The sequence below is a fragment of the Pecten maximus genome, chromosome 6, assembly GCF_902652985.1.
Source record: "Pecten maximus chromosome 6, xPecMax1.1, whole genome shotgun sequence".
Taxonomy (NCBI): Eukaryota; Metazoa; Mollusca; class Bivalvia; order Pectinida; family Pectinidae; genus Pecten; species Pecten maximus.
The window spans coordinates 19,073,012-19,093,271 of NC_047020.1; the positions used below are offsets into that span (position 1 = coordinate 19,073,012).

A 20,260-nucleotide genomic window follows, 5' to 3' on the forward strand; every position below is an offset into this window, starting at 1 on the left:
CTGATCATGTAATAGAATTTTGCAATATGTAATATTGACATGCCTTGATCATCTTAGATGTCCATTTCTGTTGCCCTAATATAATTGTAGAAAAATTAGGTTACAGTGACCTAATTTTGCAATATTTGTTATCGGCATGCCTTCCTCATCCTAGATGTCACTGATGCCCTAACATGATTACTCAAAAAGTAGGTCACAGTGACATAATTTTGCAATATTTGCTATCGGCATGAATTTGTCATCCTAGATGGCCATTTCTGTTGCCCTAATATAATCATTGAAAAAGTAGGTCACAGTGACCTAATTTTGCAATATTTGTTATCGGCATGCCTTTCTCATCCTAGATGTCCATGTCTGTTTCCCTAACATAATTATTGAAAACGTAGGTCACAGTGACCTAATTTTGCAATATTTGTTATCGGCATGCCTTTCTCATCCTAGATGTCCATGTCTGTTTCCCTACCATAATTATTGAAAACGTAGGTCACAGTGACCTAATTTTGCAATGTGAAGTGATATATTAGTCACCAAAGGTCAAAGTTCGAATTGGTCAGAAATAGTATCAATGTGACATGTTTTCCACTTGCACATTATCACTACATAATATATATGTATACAACTAATGAATTAGAAACCTATAGTCTCTCTCCAAAATTTAAATTATGAGAAGTTTTCTGATATTTACCATATTTACACAAGGTACACTTACAATGTAATACCCAAAACACACTTGTCAACAGCTAGTCCTAGTTATCAGTGATTTAAAGCTATACACTGGGCAACTGGGCAGATTTAATTACTAAGTAATAGCTCTGGAGATAGGGCTCCATTCCAAGACCTCTGCTGCCCTTCATTCCAAGACCTCTGCTGCCCTTTATCTAATTAATTTTATTGTTTTCCTGTGTGACCCTAAACCAGCAATACCATGGTTTCATGCAGAGATTAAGCTAACAGGTTTTCGCAACAAAACTAACTGGTATCAGATAGTAGACAATCCAAAAGCCTAGTTATCTTACACAAACAAATGTTCTACAGAACTGAGTACTATATCATTCAAGAAAAGACATAATGTAGTTATCCATTACATAGTTTTTTACAAAAACCTGATCCTGGTCCTTTTTTTAAAATCAAAATTCCATGTGGGTGTGGGTGCTGCTAGCAGCCAAGCTAGTCCGCTTCCAGTTCCCCCATTTGGGACCCCTAGCAGCAATGTTCACACTGAAGATATATACAGTGTATACAGACAGGTACAAACCATACAATTAAATTAATTAAAAATCAACCACTCATTATACTTACACCAAATTAAACTCGTCTCTTTATCATCACTATCTGGACATTGTTATTGAAAATCAACTCTAAACGATGTACCAGTCATTAGCTATCCTGTTCACAAACAAAAAATTAAGTACTTTTCCATAGCTCATCAGGTGATAATTGCTATGGTGGCTATCTTGTAAATTCAATGAATTTTTGAAACAACACCTCTTGTTCAGAAATGTCACTAGAACATTCCTTGAAAGTCTTTTTACTACAAAGCAAATAATATTGGAGTTATAAGGAAAAACTTTATTTCAAAGATGGCGATCATGGCAGCGGACAATACCCCACAGGCGCCGGACAATACCCCATAGCAAAAGCTCACATGAACCTTCAGCTCAGGTGGAAAGAACACAGAAGAGCAAAACTTTCTAAACATCCGGAGACGAATGCGCCTGCGCAATAGTTGTTTACATAAATATATTGACCTGGACCGGAGTTATTCGCAAAGTTCAGGTTCATTTAGTCTTTTCATTTCGCTAGAGTTATGCATTTCTCAAATCGTATGCATCTTGAAAACACCTACTGAATACATTTCAACCTTTTCGGTAAAACTACTATATAAAACGAAGATGTTTTTGCAAGTAAATTATTTGAAGCGTAAGGCAATGGGGGCAGCCATATTTCATTGAAACAGACAGTAGATGGCGTATTGGTGAATGTGGCTACCATATATGGTTATATTTCTCAGTCCAGTTCTTGATCACAATAACCGAACATTAATGTTCGTTTAAAAATGCACTGGCTTATAATTAGCCACCAAGTGCAAGGTACCACAGAGGATGTCATTTTCAAACATTTTATATTTGATGTTCTATTTCATGTAGGTAGTAGCTTTACAGTCTTTCAATCAGTTGTTTATAAGGATCCACAACATGCTTTTCCTGTCAATGTTAATATAATTATATATATAAATGTACAGTGAATCCTAACTTAAACGACATCCTGTAACGTCAAACCATTGGCACAGCGATATGTTCCCTGGTCATTGTCGACACTGACTTAACCGATATATACTGTCATATCCGACACATTGACTCTGTCCCACTGCAGTGTGTCGGTATAATTCAGGTTTCACTGTAATATGTAGACTTACATATCCAGTCACTATCAGATCCTCCTGGGATGTTCAGGATAAATCAGGTATTAGGATCAATCTGACTGATATCCATTGTATGTCAGAACAGTTCACTGGAATATTGAAATTCAAAAACAGTCAACAGAAAAGTCATTACCAGGTACTTGCTCCAAATTACTAGATATGCATATCTAAGAATATAGGTCCATACAAGTCTAAGAGGAGTTGAAATGAAGCATGAAGAAACTTCTAACCAATGGCTGTCTCCAGGTATCAGGTTGTAATCAGATTTGGTTCCCACTGCAAAATTGAAATTAGAAAAAAATATGAAAATCAACAGTATAAGAAAAATTAATAGAAGAAATAAACAAATTGTAGGACTGGCACAACTAGGATGTGAGGAGAAATTATATGAAATGAAAAATATCTTTCAAGTACTTTTCAAGTGATAAAAAAACCTTCAGTACTCTGAAGTGATAACAAAATTAAACTAATGATATCAAAGTTGACCATCTGGCTGTTGACCATCTGTTTTCCATATCGGTAAACATATAGTGTACATATGAAGACTGAGAAATATCCTGACAATTCTTCTTAAGAAATAGGATTAACTCTCAAAATCAAAGATGGTCACCTAAAGACATAAAAAGGCAGATATCAAAAATTAATATAACAAGAGACCCATAAGGCCTGTATCTTTTAACTGGATATTGCAGTAACACTGCAAATCATTTCACATTTCTAAAGAAGAAGGATTTCAATGATTTCGCTGCATTCCCCCTTTCCAGCACTGTCCCTCAAGCCCCTATGGGGCAGAGTCCTTTCATTCTTAGAAAAGGAGAAGGATTTGAAATAATTACCTACACGGTGTATATATGTTCTCTATATGACCCAACATTTTCGGCTCCTGAGGGAACACATACACACTATATATACATGTACATGTTACAAAGTGGTTTTCTTTACCCAAGAATTACTTCAGACCAACTATGACTAAAACCTTTCATTTAATCTGCCATATAATTCCCATTTTTTTTTTTTTGCCATTTCAGGCTTCAGTGGATCAGACCAACCTACCATTTTTACATTTAAATTGGTTTCCCTTCAACCATGGAATATCCTTTGGACAAAATAAAGATCAAATTCTTACAGAAGGATTTAAAAAAAACAATGCTAGATTTTCTCTATGAGGCCTTACCCTCAAGATCCCTGGGGGTCTGACTCGCCATTTATACAATTCTTTAGACCAAATATGGACTTAAACCCTTCAATGCTACAGAAAAGGTTTTTACAAGATTTTGCTTATAGTTTCCCCCTTTTCGGCCACGCCCTTAAGGCTACAAGGCTACGGCCACCATTCATACAAAACTAATCTTTCCCTTCACTCAAGGACTCTTCTGGACAAATATGGACCCAATCCTTTTATTGTTACAAAAGAAGAAAGATCGTAATGAATTTGTTATATTTCCTTTTTTAAGCCTCAACACCCCATGGGCCCCTTGGGTCAAACACATAGTTTTATTCAGAAACAAATATCAGCTTAAAGAACACATGACCACAGCTGTGACCTTGAAAATATATCAAGGTCATTCCTTCAATAAATGTGATTCCAGATTGCCACTTAACCATGGATAAGTTGACAATGTACTGATATAGACACTGAATCAATAGCATCAATGAATTCGCCCCTGAAAGTGATTTATTTATCCAACCATCATCATGCGCTAAAATGACAATCAGTTATGTATGTGTGATGGGGATGGGGAATTGTTTATTATCTATATCAGCTGATAATAGGGTATCATGACAAAAAGAGCCTTTGCTTTATTAGCTACTTACAGAAGATTCAGACTGGCTTCATACTCCTGGCCAGTTGCCAAGTCCTTAGCCTTTACCCTTAGCTCTGTCTCTCCAAATATCAGTGACTCTTCGATCTCCACAGCTTGTCTACTGTTGGTAGGTCTGGAGAATGGCACAGTCAGTACCCCAAGCTGACTGCAACTGGCATCATCCACAAACTGTGGGTCCCGTTCAGTTGAAGCAAATACAGTACATTCCAGGGTATTGTCTGTGGGATTTAACACCTGAAACACTTGTGCTTCCCGATGACCTGGAGTCACCTGCTGTCCAATCTCAATGAATTTGAAAAATACATCTCTACAACGAATCGATGATCCTATAGTCACTCTCTTGGCATCAGGATGGTACCTATCATTAAACATCGGCCAGCTCTGTATGCCGTATGTGTACCTTGCCACACGACCTGATATTGCACGTGGAATGTGGCCACAGAGTACAGCCCCTTTGAGGACAGCCAGACCAGCATCCTCCGGTATGATGATCCGTTTTTGGGTGAGTCTGTTTTTTATTGCAGTTTGCAGGATTTCACATTCTGAGAACCCACCAACCATCAGAATCTTTACCACATGGGAAAAGTGACTTTGGTATAAAATACCTTCCATGTGTTTGATTATACCAGAAATAGTTGGTTCAAAGAATTTCAAGAATTGTGAGTGTGAAATGTGTAGTTTTTGTCTGGAAAAAGTAACCTCTTTGCTATATGCTGAATTTTCTACCATTTCTTTTAAAGGTAATTTTGTCCCTTTCGGCGAGCTTCTTTTCACCAAATCTGTTAAGGCAACTGGAATGGTAATGGCGACCTTGCTGGTTTTCTCATTGGTTACAGACCTTTTCTTTGTTTCAAATTCCCTAAAAATGTCAATGAAATCTTCCATACAGAGGAGTTTGAACTTTTTCATTATTTCTTTTCCCACAATGTCCTCCAGAAATGATTTGAATGCATCATCCACATTTTTACCTCCAAACGCACCACCTGTGGCAGCAAGCAACTCTTTCAGAGAACCATCAATTTGTTTCTCATGAACTGTGATGTCGGCAGTTCCTCCTGGAAAAAGTAGAGAAGTTGAAATTAATTGCAGGAGCTAGAATGCATCATTTAACACTGCAGATTGTGAAAATAAATTCTTGATATTGTAAAAATAAGGCTACATGGAAATCTGTTTATATTGACTCAAGTTATTGCATTCACAAGGGAAAGTTTATGCTTAATGCATAATGACGGACAAAGGGCAATTATAATAGGCCTTCAGCTCAGGTGACCTAAGAACCCAGAGAAGCCTTGATGCAGCATAAAGTGACCTCTGTATATCATATGCTAACAATTTGATTTTATATTTTGTCTTTAATAAGTATATGTTGTATTGACAAAATATGAGTGAACCTAAATTGCACTTATCATAAATCCAAAATTAAACTTGCTGTATTGAACAACTTTATCAGGAAACGAGAAATACACACATGGAAGTTGAAAAAGATCTATTATAACAAATTACTTTCTGAAAAACAGTATTTAAACTGAATGACAAATTTCAACTTTTACATGAGGGCCATGGACCAAAACGGTCATCTGACAAACACAGCAGGACATGCCCCTCAATCCAAAGGGCTCAAACCAGCATCATTACCATAAATTGTCTGTTTGAAGCCAGTTATGTTTCAGATCAAATTTGGTTGTTATCCATTTTGGCTTTAATGAGGAGTAGCATCTTAAAGCAAAATTTCAGCCAAGTTACCATTTTGGGACCTCACCCCTTTGTCCCAAGGGGTCGGACCATGCAGTCTCAATGATATAAAATATGACTGCCCTCCCCCCATGATATTTCATATTAAATTTGGTTGTAATCCACTCAGAAAGAGTAGGGATTTAAAGCAAAATTTCAACAAAGTTCCCCTTTTGAAGCCCTGCCCTCTGTCCCCTGGGGTCAGACCAGACTGATCGATTTATATTAAATATGATTGCCCTCCCCCAATGATATTTTACACCGAATGTGGATGTAATCCACCTAAGGGTTAAGAATGAGTACGGCTTTAAAGCAAAAATTCAGCAAACTTCCCCTTTTTGGATTCCGCCCCTCTTTCCCAAGAGGTCAGACTATATAAGCCTCATTTATAAAACAAGATATCCCAGAGGGATCTTGGCGCCCACCATTGAATGATCTTCATAGGTTCCATGTCAGATTGATCTTTTCTCTACTTTTCCCTTCATTTTACTAATCTGTGCAAATTGAGACATCCCTCCAGTACTTTTCAAACAAGGGAATCCTAGCTATATAAGAAATTTGAGATTTAACGATAATGGCTGTTTGTTTGCCAGGTTGTTTTCAGGACAGACTGGTCCAAAAATGCAATACAAGGGACCAAGGGGAACCTACTTATGAAATTTGAGAAAGATCCATTCAGTACTTTGAGAAATAGAGATAACAAACTTCAATTGTAAAAATCCAAGATGGCGGTCTGTCGGCCATATTGTTTTCCAATTGATCTCAAAATGCAATTAGCATAACGAGGCACCAAGGGGAACCTCCATATGAAATTTTAGAAAGATCCCTTCAGTACTTTCTGAGAAATAGCGATAACAAACTTTAATTGTCAAAATCCAAGATGGCTGCCTGTCGGCAATGTTGTTTTCAGATTGGTCTCAAAACGTAATATGCATAACTAGGCACCAAGAGAAACTTACATATGCAATTTGAGAAAGATCCCTTAAATACTTTCTCAGAAATAGTGATAACAAACTTCAATTGCCAATAAACCAAGATGGCTGCCTGTCGGCCATGTTGTTTTCAGATTGGTCTCAAAACGCAATATGCATAACTAGGCACCAAGGGAAACCTACATATGAAATTTCAGAAAGATCCATTCAGTACATTCTCAGAAATAGCGATAACAAACTTCAATTGTCAAAATCCAAGATGGCTGCCTGTTGGCCATGTTGTTTTCAGATTGGTCTCAAAACGCAATATGCATAACTAGGCACCAGGGGAACCTACATATGAAATTTCAGGAAAGATCCCTTCAGTACTTTCTCAGAAATAGCGATAACAAACTTCAATTGTCAAAATCCAAGATGGCTGCCTGTCGGCCATGTTGTTTTCTGATTGGTCTCAAAATGCAATATGCATAACTAAGCACCAAGGGGAACCTACATATGAAATTTGAGAAAGATCCCTTCAGTGCTTTCTCAGAAATAGCGATAACAAACTTCAATTGTCAAAATCCAAGATGGCTGCCTGTCGGCCATGTTGTTTTCAGATTGGTCTCAAAATGCAATATGCATAACTAGGCACCAAGGGAAACCTACATATGAAATTTCAGAAAGATCCCTTCATTGCTTTCTAGAAATAGCGATAACAAACTTCAATTGTCAAAATCCAAGATGGCTGCCTGTCGGCCATGTTGTTTTCCGATTAGTCTCAAAATGCAATATGCATAACTAGGCACCAAGGGAACCTTCATATGAAATTTGAGAAAGATCCCTTCAGTTACTTTCTCAGAAATAGCGATAACAAACTTCAATTGTAAAAATTCCAAGATGGCTGCCTGTCGGCCATGTTGTTTTCCGATTGGTCTCAAAACGCAATATGCATAACTAGGCACCAAGGGGAACCTACATATGAAATTTGAGAAAGATCCCTTCAGTACTTTCTGAGAAATAGCGATAACAAGAATTGTTTACGGACCGAGGGACAGAGGGACGGACGGACGGACGGACGGACGGACGGACCACGGACACAGGGCGATTTGAATAGCCCACCATCTGATGATGGTGGGCTAAAAATATGGTCATCCTCCCCTAATGATATTTCCCGCCAAATTTGGTAGTAATCCACCTCGGGGTTAAGGAGAAGTAGCATTTTGAAAGTAAAAGTTTGACAGCGCAAGGCCACGGCAGACGACGACAGACAGACCATGATGGCTATGTCATCCTGATCAGATGACCTAAAAAGAAACATTTTTCAAGCTGTAACAAAAAGTCTTAAATGACAATGTTTTACAGCGTCATGCCTCTGAAACATTCAGATGATATCCTATTAAGATATTTTATCTGAAACCCTGGTTTTCATAATTTGTATATATTTATTTAGTTTAGTTGAGTTAAACAATATAAAAATTGTAAAAGAATTTTGAATTATGACCGGATCAGATTTTGAACAGAACTTAAGGGATGTTTCTCAAACTTCACATGTAGGTTCCACCCCAGACTTCTTCTTGTTATAAGATAATTAAGAGAAAAGAATAAGCAAGGGAAGACAAGAGAGAAATCTAAATCAACAAGCACTCTGTGAGTATTGCTAAACCAATACATGTCCCCTACCGGTGCCCCCAAGTTAAACCTTTAGCCAAATTTGAGTAAAAAAGTTTAGCCAAAACTGAAACATGATCATTTTATGAAAATAAGTTCTCTCCAAACAATGTGTAAATTCAACTTTATTGGGTTAAATAAACAATTTTTTCCTGCCCCTAAAAGATATTCAGGTACTAAGTCTACTGTATACAGAGTAAAAGAATCTGAAGTGAATTAATTTAATTTAAATTGAAATGTGTAATAACAGCCTTAGATTGAAATATAAACATGATTCTGCATAGCACAGCATAGTAGTACACTAATATTATTCCAAAAGAATCATATATCAGTGAAGCATTCAATACAGAGAAAAAAGTTAAGTTCATAATATGCCAAAATTTTCAAAAAATGAAAATAATGTTTTCAATTTTAATCATACAAAAGTAATGCCATACACCCAAAAGAACCTCTATGCAAAGAATCAGCATCCTAATACCATTATTAAGTGAATGGTGTGCCATTATAAAACTTTAACTGGACAGACGGACTGACGGACGGACAAACAGACTGACGCAGGCAAAACCTTTAGTCCCTCCGGTTTCACCGGTAGGGGACTAATAAAGATCATGATAAAACAGTAACCAGCCTGTATTCTGGTGAATACAATAATTTATCAACATTCAAAAGTAAAATATCATTTTCTCATGTTGATATTCATCATCGTATTCTCCTACAAGCAGGTCAGGTCTTGAATAACGTCAGCACAAGATACATATACATGTATGTGCCATTGTATGTACTTTGAGCATGACCTCATTTGATATATTTTTAGCTAGATTACTAACAGTGAGGGCCCCACAATGTGTCTGTGTTGTCTATATACCTGAACTTAACCAAAGTCATATATACACTGGCATATAATTACTATAACTTATATGCTGCAAATCTACTAATTACACTATGACCCGGAGCTCAGCATAAGAAACTTTTTAAATTCCTATTACACATCTATATTTCACAGAGTAACATGATCATGTATGTGATATTGCAGAACATTTTACCTCTGTAAGAGGTTATATGATGTACTTTAAAGTATGTTCCTAGTTTTATTTTTAGTAAGAGTGACCTTGACCTTGACCATAAGCAAGTTTTCAAACCCATATGTGTACATCAGTATTTCACATAATAATACAAGTTTGAACTGCTGTACAGGACCTGAGATGATATTTTTGACAGTTTATTTTGGGGTGCTTTTTTAGTAACCTTGACCTCAGTTTTTATATCCCTATTGCATATCTGCCCATCAGAGTATAACACCATGTCACATTTCAATGAAAATAACACAAAAAAAAACTTTTAAAATCGAAAGTCTGGAAAGCGGGGCAGACTGCCAGATTACTGGCAAACAAACCTTAAGTAAACTCTGTCATAAAAGTCAACAAAACAGAAAATAATTAACACATTTTTAACAGTAGAATATGGAGCTAATACCTTCATTTCCATCTGAAAAAAATGTGACTTTGACATTTAACCTTCAAAGCTGAAAAGTAACGGCAAGTGAGCACTTTAAGAAAGAAGTATTGTATGAAGTATTACTTTGATTGGCAAAGTTACTGCATTGAAACTGATTTCCAATATTTAGCAACAGTGACCTTGACCTTTAATAAGAAAGCAATGTTTGAAGTCTGATTTCAATCGGTCCAGGGAACTAATGTTCTTGCATGGAAACATTTTTTTTCTATTTATAGTAACAGTGATCTTGACCTTTAACCTTTAAAATTTAAAATAAATTCCTATAAAGTAAACACTTTAAGGATGGAAGAATTAAAAGAAGTTTGAGTTAGACTGGCCAAAATAAGCTCTAGGTTTTGCATGGAATGCGATTTATTTCATTTTTCCATTTGCATTGAAACTGATCTTCTATATTAAGAAACAATGACCTTGACCTTTGACCCTTAACACAAAAAAAAGCAATCCAAAGTAAGCACTTTCAATAAGAAAGCACTGTATGAGGTTTGAGTTCGGCCCAAGGAAACTTAATTATTGCACGGAAATTTTAGTGCTGTTGAACAGATGGACAGACTGACGAACAGACAAATGGACAGACAGAAAAAGTGCTTACTATAGGACACCTGCACTTTTGTGCAGGGTCCAAAAGTGCTGGGTCCTAAGTACAATTCTGTTATTAAAATGGTAGTATTCTCTGTTGATTTTGCAAGTAGCTATGCACTGTGGTGATAGTACACTTAGAGAACATCCTAAGCTTTTGGTGAAAGCTAAGGTTTGGTGACTGAATATCCATTGAGTTGATATTAATTATTTTATAAACCTAAGTCAGTAATAATTATACAATTGCATGTTATTCTTAATCTCACTCCTAGTCAATCGACCTACCTCCAAGATCAACCACCATGTAGCAATCACCAGATTTAGCAGTCTTCCGGAAGGAATCCTTGCCACTATTTTCACCATTCTCAGAGTGGTGTTGGCAATAGAGAGAGGCAGCCTCAGGCTCCAGAGCAATAGACAAGTTGTCAGCTGATATCCCCGCCTAGCAAATACAATCAAACTAGTGACAATCCTGTAGGATTTTATTATAACTTCCATCATATTTATTATAACAAGAGGCCCAAAGGTCCTGTATCACTCATCTTCAAAATGAAAGGATTATGTTATGGATTCATATTATCAGATACTACTGTACGTGAACACAAGCCCTAGAATTTCTACTTATTATAAATGGCTGTGTATCACTCAGATGAAAATCTATTAAAGCAATACTCATTATGGTAAAACATGAACAAGAGAACTGTAGGCCTTAACGTCACCTGATCCAGTTTTGAAATATTTCAGTCAATTTGACCCTTTTTGGCCCCACCCATAAGGCCCTGGGGGTCAGTGACAGGCCAACATTTTTATACCATCAAACTGCTATCCAAAACTGCATGAAATTCACAACTTTTGTAAAGCACCTTAAGAACCCATCACCTATGAAAAGTATTTGATATAATATAATTCACAATTTAGGTTGACCTTAATCTTTTGGCCATGGAAGGTTTCTGAAAAATTTCATTGAAAATGTTTCAGCTAGGGGGTTTCAAAAAAGAAGTTGAATTGTTTACCGATGGAGAATGAACGACTCAAGAAAGGCAATTAGAATGAATAAGTCACTTGAGATTTTGTCTTGCGTGACCTAAAAGCTAGACTCCATGGATTTTCAGATAAAAGTGAATTTAAACCTTTGGTATACATAGAGTGAACAAGAGGCTGTTTTTTGGCTTAACAGTCATCTGACTTAATTAAATTAGATGAACCCTAGTACTTTTGTAGTATAAATACTTAATACCAAGTACATTGGTTCTGTTGACCATGTGATCATCTTTAATTTCTGAGCAACTGATCAAGTAACAAATTATCAAGAGGCTCAGAGGGCCTGTATCGCTCACCTGGTTGATTTGATCAAACTTCAAAATAATTAATGTTCATGTTCAATTTGTTAACAGCTTTATTTGTTGATGTCTTACAATGCTCTATATGGTTATGGGGTGAAAATCTCAATGGTTTCAAAGATATATAACAAAGAATCCAAGTCCCTAGGGGTGAGGAAAGACCCTAGGGCCTATTTTTATAAATGATTGTGTTTATGTCTTCATGCCCAACAATGCTATATATGGTTATAGGGTGGGGATATCAATGGCTTCAAAGATATAACAAAAGAACTAGGTCCCTAGGGGTGGGGGAAGACCCCAGGGCCTATTTTTCCATCATTATTCTGTTTATCTCTTGATGCCCAGGAATGCTATATATGGTTATGGGGTGGGGATCTCAACGGTTTCTAAAATACAAGAGGTCGTTTTTAGCAATACAGCCAAATTGCTCCCTTGGAGGGTCAGCCCCATCATTTGTATAAATTTTGAATCTCATCTGCACCCTATAGTGATGCTACCAAGCAAATATAAGCAATATTCATTGCTCCATTGCAGAGGAGAAGTCGCTTATATTAATCTAGCCATATTGAACACTTTTGGCCCCGCCCCTCAGGCCCCCGAGGGTCAGCCAAAGTATTTGTACAATTTTTAATCCCCATTTCATAGTGATGCTACCAGGCAAAAATGACCAATATTAACTGCTTGGTTTCAGAAGTCGTTTATATCAATAGACAAATTAACCCCTTTTGGCCCCGCCCCTCTGGCCCCCAGGGGGTTAGGTCCCCACCATTTGCACAATTTTTAATACTATCCCCATAGTGATGTTATCATGGAAATATAAGTGATATCCATTGCTCAGTTTCAGAGAAGAAGTCATTTAAATCAGTACAGCTATATTGACCCATTTTGATCCCGCCCCTCTGGCCCCCAGGGGGTTAGGTCCCCACCATTTGTAAAATTTTGAATACTATCACAATAGTGATGCTATCATGGAAATATGATGGAAATATGAGTGATATTCATTGCTAGGTTTCAGAGAAGAAGTCGTTTATAACAATATAGCTAAATTGACCACATTTGGCACAACCCCTCAGGCCCCTGGGGGGTCAGCCCAATCATTTGTACAATTTTGAATCCCCAACCCATAGTGATACTACCAGGCAAATATGAGCGATATCCATTGCTTGGTTCCAGAGTAGAAGTCCTTTATATCAATATATTTACATTTGGTGTGGCAATGCCCTTATATATTACTAGTAAATCCCTACCAAAAGCAGCTTCATCTATGAGAGTATAACTGAAGTTGCCCTGAGGGCGTATGAATATCTCACTTGCAAAAATCCTTTTTTTGCGATTCATTAATAGAACGTAAATATAAGCGATAAACTGCCTAGATGAGGCAGACCTACTGGTATAACTGCCACATGTGTCACAGACAAACAATCATGGTGCGCTAGCGCGCACCATTCAGTTTGTCTGTGACACATGTGGCAGTTATACCAGTAGGTCTGCCGCATCTAGGCAGTTTATTGCTTAAATAGCTAAATTGACCACATTTGGCCCCACCCCTCAGGCCCCTGGGGGGTCAGCCCCATCATTTGTACAATTATGAATCCCCACCCAATAGTGATGTTACCAGACAAATATGAGCGATATCCATTACTTGGTTTCAGAGAAGAAGCCGATTATATCAATATAGCCAAATTGACCCCTTTTGGCCCCACCCCAGTGGCCCCCAGGGGGTCAGCCCCATCATTTGTACAATTTTGAGTCCCCTGCCTATAGGGATGCTTCTGACCAAATTTGTTTAAATTCCGATCAGCGGTTATGAAGAAGAAGTCAAATAAGTCAATTGTTGATGGATGGACGGACGGACGACGGACGCCACAGTACGGCATAAGCTTAAGCTCACCTTGGTCCTTCAGACCAGGTGAGCTAAAAAATCAGAACCATCCACAGGTCATTTCAGGCAAGTTTTAGCTGAATCCCACAGGTGGAACTTAAGAAGTTTGAAATTTGAAAAGTTACGTATGAAGGATGGCAACTGATAAACACGATTGCTACAGGTCATCCTGACCCTTTCCTAACAAGAGGCCCAAAAGGACTGCATCACTCATATGGCATTAATCTGAGAAGTGGGGTTTTGAAGGTACGGTACATGATCTTTGATCTTCAAGAATTTTAAGAAATTTAATTTTTGTTTACTTCAATACAAAATGGAAGAAAGCAAATTGCACTGCTAGCTGGCATAACAGATCTTCACACAATGTAAAGTGATCTTTTTGTATGGAGTTTGCCCCTGTGACTTTAAAGGCACAGTGACGGTGGTTTGTATGAGGAAACTACCACAGATTTCTACTGGTTATTTATATCATAACCAAGTTGTCTAGAAGCTGGTTAATTGATGAAAAATGAGTCACCAGCTGACAGCAAATCTATTTCCCCTGCATTTCATGTCATGGTAGCTAAAAAAAGTTAATACTAGTTATTTTTTTTACAATACCAGTAAAATTTCAAACTGTACCTGTGTAGCCGCTAAGCGCATGAATTGCTTAGCATTGTCATTCCAGATAGCTGGCACTGTCAACACATACTTGATGTCTCCCTGTGCAATTCCACTGAAGGAATCGGACAATGACTTGAAAAGATGGTCCTTCAGGTACCGAACAGCATGTGTGAATATCTCTATAGCAGGCAGCTTCTTACCAGTCTCGTCCTCAACTTCAGTACTTCTGCTTAAGTCCTTGTAATCAATTAAATGATTTCATGAATTTTAGATATAACGCTTGATCTTCAAGAATTATTTGTATGTTATGCAAATATGCTTCTATCAAGGATATATAAAAACAAAGTTCATCTTACTTTTATCTGTTTCGAAATTTTTAGAAGAGACAAATTATTTGCAGTTTTTCCCCCCATTTTCACGGAAACAGTGTAATGGCAGATGAGAAGAGAAGTCTTGCAATGGTGTAATATGTCAGGAAAGTGGGGGTATATAAATTCCACAAATTTGTTTGTTTGCTACAAGTCTTTATTTTACATTATTCATACACCAGAAAATCAGTGTTACACAGGGAGGGATCTCCAAATTGTAGACAGATCATGTCTTCCTTTATTAGGTTCCTACCAGTTGTACAGATGTTGAATCAATAGCTGAATAGTTGTGTCAACATTGACATATACATGTATTGACATCCTGAACTCATCGGGATTTATAGTAGAAATAAGCAACATTTTGATTCCCCAAAGAGTTCCGCATGAATTTGTTCTTGCCAAAAACAAAGTCTGCAATGATAATTATAGGTGTCTGTACCACAGTACTTAAAAATAACACAATTTCGGGTGAGTTAACATATGTAATTGGAGAAGTAACAACCAGACTGGGACTTCAACCCAGGAATTCTAGACTCTAGACAGACACTCTAACTATTGGAGCTACCTGGCTACCAGCGTTCAGCCCACACTAGTTTCTCCTAAACATACATGTACATTTGTTAATTCCTCTTATGAATATCATTGATAATTAACTCTCTAGCATTCACTATACTAATGATTATAAACATGTTACATCGGTTTACAGTTTTACAGGAAAAAATCCAAGAATGCATGTTTCAAATATCTCCCTGCATGATTTAATCCTATTTAGAAACAATTCATAGCTTACACCTAATTTTTCAATCATAAACAATGAAATAAACAAACCTTGTTGTTGTGTAGCACCATCTTAAAAGCGATTAAAATAGTAGTATTTACTGAAATCTTCCTTTTCCGTCTCTTCATCACTGTCATCGTCGCTTTTCTGTGAAAGTGTGGTGAAATCATTTTCTGCTTCATATCCAAAGGACAGGAAGGTTTTATCTGGCTTCAGCAGTAGACATGTTGGTGCTTTATGAGATATAAGAGACTTTGCACCAGCATTCCAGTGATTAGCACTGATTTTTAAAGGATCCTTTTCAAAGTCATCTTTGCCAGAAAATGCATAGCCTGAATATGTTGTTCCAAAGTCCACAGCAGCAACAAACAGGTTAGGACAGTCACTTTTTTTCATAGCTTGTGCCATCATAGAGATATGACTTTTTCATCTGTACAAAAACAAAACATTGTGAAAAATGTGTTTCATCTCTGCTACAGGACCAGACTCCTACAATGAATCTGAATTTAAATAACAATTCATTTAAAAAACCAGCATCGTAGTATAGTTTAATTATGATAAACTTCTATAATTAAGTCTTTTTTGTGTCTAATAACTATATCAATTTTAAGTCATAATCAGCATATACTCATGCACACACATACATGCACAGTTGAGTGTAAGCTAACCTTTACACCCTAGTGCACTGCTAGTGCACTACATTTAAACTAGTAGTGCACTACATTTAAGCTACAGGTAAAATAGTAGTGCACTACGTCCAGTCAGGTGACCACAAATCCCCCTATACAGGTATAATGGGACAGTGCCACTGGACACCTGTGTTAGATACCTATAGTTGTTACATGCCTTATATCTGTCATCCTGACATTGATTTTAAATGTTACATGTAACTCATATTAACTCAAAATAAAATTGGCTGCGGTTCTTATATATATGTGTATTGCACAATAGGAATTAAAACTCTATCAATTGGATTTAAAGTGGGATTTTTTATCATTAATTTTTTTTTAAAGATTTCATTATAGTGTAAAATTAAGGTTTTATCTTCCTGATTTCAAAATTTTGATGCTTTTCATTTGTTTTTTTAGATGTAATTAGTATACATTTTATATTAATGATTAATTCCTACCTTAGGCCTTGATGACTGTTTGTAGATTTTTTTCTCAAGTAAGCTGTATATGTACATATATTTTAATATTTATTTTATCAGACAAAAATATTTTTAAATTCAATGTATTGTTACTTCACTAATATCTGTTAATTCAACCATGAAATCATTTCATATTACATAATCAGAAATCAAGAATCAGAAGTTTCGCATATTCTCATCTATGTTCTGTAAGAGACATATAATATCTACACATCAAGTTATGTACATGTACCTGTATATATAATTGGTACTCTCAGGACATGCCTGTTGTCATGGCCACCTGGGCCCCAGCTCCCAAACCCCACCTCACCACCACCACCTTATGGACCTCCATAACACCTTACTTTAAATATATATGTATCAGATGAGGATCAGTCTTAACTTAAGGTGTGCCTATTTTAACACCAGGCTATATAGTTTTGTCAAGTCCCCAATTACCCCCCCCCCCCCCCCCCCCCCCCCCCCCAATTTACCAGGCTCCTCTGGTGAGCTAACAAGAATAGAAGGGTTGAAATATAACATCAAACTAAACTTTAAAAAAAACCTTTTTAATAACTCTTTGAATATAACTGCTAGATAGCCATATATACAGTACAGGTAAAAATCACAGATAAACTTGGGTACTGCCCATTACTTGTATGGAGGTTTTGCCGTTCGTCACCTCTTAGGTTGTAGTGCACTACTATAGTTTACCTGTTGTTTAAATGTGCATGCCAGCATGGTCTTACCACAGGGGCATGTCTAGTTTTATATTACAAAAAATAGTCAGAAATACCTATATATATTGACATATATAGGTATTTCTGACTATTTTTTGTAATATAAAACTAGACATGCCCCTGTGGTCTTACCATACACGTTCAGACATGATTGCATACCGATAATCTCTAAATTTCAGCTAGCTAAAGGCATCTAATTAATTATCTGCTTTAAGGCGACTGCCTTACGTTTCTCGTCGCGTAAATCTCAAACATTGTTGGAGTAAATATGTACTTTCGATATCGATATATTACTTCCTGCTTGAATTTTTACAGTTTTGTCACTACTGAATCTACATTGTTTCCAAAAAACATAACATTTAAAAACACACCAAGACGTCAAGACACAATGACAAATGTAATACTTACCTAAACATTTACAGACAACGACGAAATAGATAGAAATGTCATCAATAGTCAGTGTATGTGTATACAATGTTACCGGATATATACATGTGTAGTGACCTCCCCGCAATGTGCGCATGCCTACGTATACTCTTTAGACTTTCTCAAGTCCTCTAAGCAGGTAACTTACAAGTTGACATACATGTACTTTGATAAGAATACAATGTACACCGTTGGAAAACATTGTAGTGTACATGCTTTAATTTACAATGTATTATCTTACATTATATAGCACTTACTGATTGAAGTATCTATATTAATTTGTATGTAATTTACATGTACATTAAACTTGCATGATAGTTTATATTCACCTGTAATTAATTTACACCCTAACATTATCTGCCCGTTTCTGAATACACCAGCACCTTTGATGTGGAATTACGTATGTGTAGATTTTTTAGTCGCCTAATAAATTCACAGATATGGAAGTTATTTCTACAATATTTGAATTATTGACATGCATACATATATCGATCATTGATTCAATAACGAAAAAATCAAAACAATCAAAACAAAACAAAAATCGGATGAGTTCTTTTGGAGAAAACTTGCTGAAAAATAATCTATATTTGATGCTAATTTTTAATAATTTTATGAACAAAATATATTTCAAAAACTAAATCAGTGCACGTGGAATTTATTCAGCTTTTTACTAATCCAAAAATTAAAAAAAATTGGACTAGTATGTTTGGAGAAAAGTGGTTCACAATAAGATATTTTATTTCGATATATTTGATATTTACTACGAACAGTAAGTGGCCATTATGTAAAATCTTTGATTATTGATGCAAGATTTGAGCAATTTGCTCAAAATCATTTGCTAGAAAATTTTATAAGAAAACTTAATACATAAGTAATATCTTAAAGGTCGGTTCCTGCCCATAAACCGCCCGATGCTGTCCGATCCTGCAAGTCGTCTTTTGGTTCTGTTCGCTTGATGCGTTTATGTGAAAAAAGGTAATATTTTGTATAATTTTTGTAAAATAAGGTAATAATGTGTTAAATATGACCATATATAAAATCAAACTAAATTCATAAGCATAGCTGAAACAGTCGGATTCGGTGTTAAAATTCGGTAAAAAAAAAAAATTCTAGCCCCTAAAACGTCTGAAAATGTGCTATGTACGCTAGGGAAGGTCCAAATACATGTAGGCTGTAATATAACCAATTCTCAAGTCCCTGTGACAACTACAGTTTCATTGTGTCCGTTTCGTTACATACATGTACTTACGTGCATTCCGACGACGGTACTTCTTCTTTAATAGATCGTGCGATGTCAAAGCTCGATCTCATTTCGAACTGCTACATTCACTGGTGGTCAAGCTTATACTTAGATGTCTCTAATCACAGACCCATCTTCTGTGATCTGTCAATTCCATCCGCGTTCTCTATAAAGTGTTCTCAGATTGAACGTAACACATTTTAATTGATACCGGAGAGCACTTCTGTGGGTGTGGTGAACTACAAGTTCATCGAAAATTGACAGGTATACCGGTGTCTTACTTAAGGTATTCAGGACGTCTTCTCGATTCCCTCAAACAGCGGAAGTTTAAGAATGTATGAGAATCTTACATGTGATTCATTATATGTGTGTCTATATACTTTATTTAATGCACCAGTTATAATTAAATGTCCCCTTTTGACGAGATTAGAGGCGTCAAATCCTTTTCATGTCAATCTTTAACATTCCAAAACGAAGTAAGTATTATCTATGATTTCACATATATGCAAGAAACAAATGAGTACGGAGATGAACACAGCAGGCATTTGTTCACTTGTTTTTATATGCTTCAAAAGCCTTTGATAGGTGTATGGCTTGTTTTTGATTGGTGCATGGCTTGCATTTGATTGGTGTATGTTTTGCCTTTAATTGGTGTATGGTTGGTCTTTGATTGGTGCATGGCTTGTCTTTGATTGGTACATGGCTTGCCTTTGATTGGTGCATGGCTTGCCTTTTATTGGTGTATATGGCTTGTCTTTGATTGGTGCATGGCTTGCCTTTGATTGGTGTATGTTTTGCCTTTAATTGGTGTATGGCTTGCCTTTGATTGGTGCATAGCTTGTCTTTGATTGGTGCATGGCTTGCCTTTGATTGGTGCATGGCTTGCCTTTGATTGGTGCATAGCTTGCCTTTGATAAGTATATGGCTTGCCTTTGATTGGTGTATGGCTTGTCTTTGATTGGTGTATGGTTTGTCTTTGATTGGTGCATGGTTTGTCTTTGATTGGTGCATGGCTTGTCTTTGATTGGTGCATGGCTTGCCTTTGATTGGTGCATAGCTTGTCTTTGATTGGTGTAATGCTTGCCTTTGATTGGTGCATAGC

The 20,260-nt window shown here is 36.6% G+C and overlaps 1 pseudogene; it reads right to left on the reverse strand.

The window, feature by feature from the left end:
* Positions 1 to 2,125: 2,125 nt before the first annotated feature.
* On the reverse strand, positions 2,126 to 18,002 carry LOC117329152 (annotated as a pseudogene).
* Between the last annotated feature and the right edge of the window lie 2,258 nt (positions 18,003 to 20,260).